Here is a 6,126-nt window from a genome sequence, read left to right as displayed (position 1 = left end):
TGGAAACAGGGCTGAGCCTGACCGAGCCCCCCAACCGCAGCACGGCCCACGTGGGGTGTGCGGGGAGCTCTGCGCAGGGGTCAGGAGGCCCCGTTTCACTCGTTCACTCAACGGATGCCGCGTGGAGCCTACAGGAGCGACGCTGAGTCCGGTGGCACTGACCCCGCAGCAGGCGTGGCTCTCCCCAGAGCCGTGCGCTCCGGGCAGACCCCGCCTCTGCTCCAGATCCCAAGGGAGGCAAAGAGCTGTCCTGACCGGTACCTACGAGACCCAAGGACGACTCCGGAGTCAGGCCAGGTTCCCCAGCTCGCTGACACTTGCTGTTTCTGCAGCCTCGGGGTGCTGGGTCACCCCATTTTTACAAAGAAGGAAACCACCTACTTGCCAGAGGTGGGTCTCGATCTCAAAGTTTGAGACAAGCCTCAGAAAAAGAAAGCCACAGCCAAGTGGCAAACGCAGCCTTCCAGCTCGCCCCGAACCCACCCAAACCCACAGGGCAGCAAAAGACGGGTCAGCCTGGGGCCCGGGTGCTCAGATCCCCACTGATCCTTGGGCCTTCTGACAGAGCAGGCGGCAGTCTCCCTGAGCCAGAGGCCGTGGGGACTGCTGCTGACTGAAAGCACCCATTTTGCAGGTGACGACGGAACCAAAGCGGAGACACCAGGTGGGTGCAGGAAATAGAGGTCCAATTTGTCCAATAACTTCCCAATTTAAAAAAAAAAAATTTGTGGAACTATCCCTAGGGGACACATCGCGGGGAGGCACCAGGAACTGGCGGTCACTGAGTGCAAGTGGACCCGCGGCTGGTACACACAGAGCCTCAGAGCCGGCCCCAGGCACCGACCCTCTGGCTCAAGGGTCCAGAGACTTTCATCCCGGCCACGGCGAGGACAGACATTTTGTTCAGCTCGTCCGATGGGAAAGGCCCTTTGTTTATTTTCTCCTCTCCTCAAACAATAGATAAACTAGTAATTCGCCTTTTAATGAAACTCTGCATGGAGCAGACCAGGGTCACCCTCTCTGGGTGTAAAATGAGTTTGGAACATGCATGCTGCTGAATGCCTGGTACCCTGGGCTGACACTATGTCTCCTGCATAATTCTCAAGTGGCCGCTAATGTACCTAACGTTTCTTGCTTCTAGGAGCAGCGACCTGGGAGACTTGAGGAGGGAGGGCAGGGCTGTGCTTGTTCATGCCGTGGTGTGGGGATGATTACGTTGGAGCTATTAAGTAAAGCTAATGTTGCCTCCCACCCCCCCACAAACACATTTAATATATTCCAAAGACGTGTGGATGCATTAACAGCAATTTTCATCTCCAAATGTCCCCATTTAGTTAGTTCCATGCATAAAATATTAGCTGTGACACCACGCTCCAGCCTGTTGCAGATGGAGTTTCCCCAGAGCACAGAGCTCTGAGTGCTATAGAATTTACTAGAAGGCTGGGGTGGAGGCGGGGGTTCAGTTGGTTGTCTGCAGAGTTATATCGGGGCTCGTCACTCCTTTTGCGGCCCTAGGGGACCCCTGGAAAGTGGAGAGGAGCCCAGACCCAGCTGACCTGCTCCTGTTGCAGCAAATCTCAGACTCTCGAATGACATCCTGGAAGGGGCAGAAAAAGCAGATAATCAAACAGCTTTCAACAAACATGAAGAATTTCTAAAAACCAATTACCATATTCATGTGCTGCTCACCGCATCTTCTGGAGTGCCTCCTTTGTGCCGGCTCTTTCCTGGGGATTAACTTCATAAAGTCCCTGCGTCTGCTAGTCAGTCAATAAACATTCACAGTTCCTCCGCTGTGGGCCCGGCCTGCGTCCTAGGGCTGGAGACACAGCAGAGAACAAGCCTGAAGAAAACGCTGCGCTGAGAAATCTCACAGTCGTGCTGGGAAGGGGAGAAAGGAGACATTTATGGCGGGGACTTCTGGGTAGCACTAAGCCAGGAAGATGGGAATGGGCGGCTGACAGAGGGTAACTGGGGAGAGGCGAGTGAGGCTGGGCGATCAGGGACAGCCCTGCTGAGCGACAGACAGCTCGTCCTGCCAGAACCTGGAACTCCAGCTCTAGAAAGGGGGCAGCCACTAGTGGGGAGCAGGAAAGTGAGCGAGAGACTGTGCTGAGCGCCCCGAGGGGCATTGCAGGGAGCGGGCAGGCGAAGGGAGGGACACTCGGCCCCTGGACGGGAGGAGGCTGAGGACAGGCTGCAGAGGCCCACGCCCCGGACTCAGCCTAAACGGAGGGCACACTGTGAACCATCAGAGAGGTCGCAGGAACGGGGCTGGCCAGGCCGGGGCCTTGGAACACGTTACTCTGCTGGAACTGAGCGTGGGGATGGGGCTACCACAGGGGGGCCCCGGGCAGTGCGGGGAGAGCCAGATGTCCCTCGGAACGTTCTCCCTGACAGGAGGAGGAGCGGGCACGAGCCCAGGCCCAAGGAGGAGTCCCACGGGGGAAGCCCACAGGGAATGCCAGCCCCACCCAGAGGGGGCTGGGGAGGGGTGTCCCGGCTGCTTCCCCTCTCACCCCAGTGCCATGAACGAATGCCAAACGCCTCGGTCGTCCCTTGGAGGTGCTCTTGGACGTCACCTTCCCAGTGGCCCCAGACCCTTCCCAGGCAGCCCTGCCGTGGTCTGGGCAGGGCCGGGAGAGGGCAGGTGTCCCGCTCCGAGGGAACGGCCGGGAGCGCGGACGTCGGGGACCGCTGACTCTGCAACCGGGGAGGCTGCTCCGTGCTGCTTCGGTGGCCCTCTGGGACGCACGGAGCTGGAAAATGAATAGGCCGGGCGGCCCAGGTCCCACACCAAGTTCTCGGGTCAACCAACACAGGCTTCTGCCGCCAGCGGTCAGCACCTGCAGCGGAGGGCGTCCACGGCGGGATTGGATACCGGGAAGAGGTTGACTGTATAATATTCATCATATAGAAAGTGAACACCTCACAGGCAACCTGTTTCAGGTACCACGGAGCAGGGTGAACTCCAGAAGGAGGCTTCTTCCTCACAGACGGCCTGCAACCCACCCGCCCGCCCCAGGGCCATGGGACACAGTCGCACATGCTGGGTCCTCCGCAGGCCGGCGGGCGTGCAGGACGCATGCGAGGCGGGAGCTGGTACTGAAGAGAGATCGACCGTGTATTGTGCGTCATAATGGATGCGAACGCCCACGGGCAACCTCTCCTCAGGTAGCACACAGAGCAGCGTGCACAGCAAGCAGCCCTCGGGGTTTCCCTGCCGTGGGGTCTCCCAGGCACTGGGGTGAGAGGGGAAGCAGCCGGGACACCCCTCCCAAGAGCAGGCCATGCACATGGTCCCCCTGGAAGGACACCCTGGCGAGGGGCAGGTGCCCGCTCCAACAGGGAGGCCCCCAGGGAGCCCTGTAACTAATGGCATTGGGCGTGGAAAACAGACTGCACACGCATCATTAGGCACACATCAAGCGAACGTTTCACGATCAGCCTCCCCAGCGCAAGCCCCGCTTCCCCAAGGTCAAGGAGCCCTCCAGGAAGCTCCGCCGGGACGGTTTAGGTGCTGCGAGTCAGTGGAGAGGATGACGGATGTCATGCTCGCAGCCCATGCACTCACATACCCTGGAGGTGGCCAGCCTCAGGCCCGGCTGCACGTGAGTCGTGAGCGGTACCGAAAACAGGCCATCTGTGTTATATTCGTCATTAATAAAGCGAACTCATCACAGACAACCTCTCCTCAAGTACCCAAAGTGACGCCGACTCAGGGACTGTGGCCGCTGCGGCAACGACGGTCACCTCCCGGAACGGTCCTGAGGGCGGATCAGACAGCACAGGTGAGACGGCACAGGACAGGCAGTCGGGCCCTGCCCCACCCGGCCTCCGTGAGAGGCCTCCCTCTCTACCTGCTGGGGCAGTGACACGGAAGGTCCCACCCCTCTCCCGCCCCCGCAAGGCCTTCATCTCCAAGAGGTCCTCCAAGGTGAGATGTGATACTGAGAAAAGATCAACCATGTATTATTCGAAGTCAATAAAGCGAATATAACACGGTCGATCTCCCTTCAAGTACCAGGACAGGTGCTGAGCGGAGGGGCAGCGGCTCTGCCCGGCCCGCGGCCCGCAGGCTGCAGTGGATACGGACGGCTAGTGGACCAGGTGAAGTACATTAGAAACAATTACTTTCCAACTGGTCGACCACCCATCCTGTACCCCAGAGCGGCGCCGACACCGACCGACGTTCTTCCCCGAAGACGCCTCTCTGGTGCAATTTGATACCGAAAAGGGGTTCACCGAGCAACATTCGTCGTCCAGATGCAAAGTTGCTCGGGTAACCTCTCCCCGAGTACCATGGAGAGGCTCAGACGCTTGGACTAAGACGGATGCTTCAAAGTGGCTGTGCTTCCAGAAGATTCTCCCCCACCCCCAGGAGTAGCTTGAGCACTGGGCATTCGCGGACTGGAACCCCGCCCTCTACGAGGATCCCCAAAGCCAAAGCTGACGTTCTATCGTCTCCCCGGAAAGAGGCGAAGGTAGAGGCCCTTTCCCGGAAGTGACGCAGGAGGCCTAGGCGGGACCCGGAAGTGAAGCCGGAGACCGAAGCAGAACCCGGAAGTGACGCAGGAGACCCAGGCGGGACCCGGAAGTGACGCAGGAGACCCAGGCGGGACTCCCGCTGAAAAGCGGTGCCCGGACGGACGCCCGCAGGACGGAGGGAGGGGTCCTCTCTGCCCAACTCTCCCCCAAAGGCTAGCGAGGGGGTCGGACCCTGCTCGTGCCCAGCTCGTCAGGGCCGACTCCAGGGCCCCCACCCGGCTCAGAGCCCCCGCCCGGGACGCTAACATCGGGAGCCGCGCTCCGCGCCGTGCGGCCCTCATGCTTGCAGCCCCACAGGCGTCGCCACCCCAGAATCGTTCAAAGGGTCTTTTAACACAAAAACGGGTTGACCCTTTGATTAGCTTCATAAACAAAGCGACCGAAACACCGAAAACGAAGGGGGAGAGAAGAGAAAGCGAAAAGGCGAGGGAACTTCAGATGACCTCCCTTCGAAAAACGGCATAGCAGCCGCGATACCAGAAGCCCAGCCTTCCCCTGAGTTGACATCGCCAGCGACCATCCCCATGTGCTAAACCTCTTGAATTGTGTGGCCAGCGAGGGTCAGGCAGACAGTGTGTCCCCAAGCAAGGGAGTCAAGGATTCGCCCACCTCCCACTCTGAACTTGCAGTGGAGTGCGAGACGGCAGAACCCCTTCCCTGGCGGTGGTGGCGTGGCTCCAGGCATCTCCAGGTCTTGGTGTGACTGCAGCTCTACAGCCCGAGAGGCCAGCCCTCCTCAGTGCAGAGCTCCAGAAGAGAAAGCACCAGCCCGTGCCCCGACTCACCCCCTACCACTCTCCCCACAGCCCCCACCCCCCCCCACCCTCCTCGCCAGGGAGACACGCGGTTATGACCTGCAAGCATGAAGCTCTCTCCCCAAGCTGGCATCGCCTCCAGACGCAGCTCCCGACTACGGGCTGGACAGCACTGGCTAGTGGACCAGATGACATACACCGTCAATACCCTCAGGGTGTGTCCTGGGGGCTGCCCCCATGCACCTACCCTGGGAGGCTCCGCCTGCTGGCCCCCTCCTGGGGGTGCATGGCTTCTGAAGTCCCTGAGGCAGGGGTGGGTCTGGGAAGAGATCTGCCATGCGGTGTTCATGCCAGCAAAAGACAAGCTCTTTTCACATCCCACCCAGTGGTTTTGATCCCAGAAGCACCGACTCCAGGGTCACCTCCCAAACAAAGCTCAGCCTCTATGACCAAGTGACATTCGGCACCAATTTGGGACATGTCCCTGGGGTCGGCATGATTCCTGAGAGGTGCCAACACTGGGGCCTAAGGAAGGGTGACAGCTGGGACTGTCCCAGCCTTCCTGTGTTTTCACAGCAGTCCTGGATGCCCAGATCCCACTGACCAAGGCACTCTGTCTCACTGTGCAGTCAGCATGTCACCCAGAACCCCGCAAGGGGATGGAGGGACACTAAGAGGGAGCAGACAAGTCACGCACACCTCCAAGAGGGCACACGTTCTGGCTCGACACGTGCCTACTTTACCAGTGTGTCACCCCTGAGGTCAGCACGCCCATGCCAAAGCACTTTGGGAAGATTTTGGGTAGAAAGTAAAGTCGGCTGCA

The sequence above is a fragment of the Pteropus medius genome, unplaced genomic scaffold (assembly GCF_902729225.1).
Source record: "Pteropus medius unplaced genomic scaffold, Ma_sr-lr_union100, whole genome shotgun sequence".
Taxonomy (NCBI): domain Eukaryota; kingdom Metazoa; phylum Chordata; class Mammalia; order Chiroptera; family Pteropodidae; genus Pteropus; species Pteropus medius.
The sequence above is the reverse complement of the archived record's forward strand: the minus strand, read 5'-3'. Positions refer to the sequence as shown.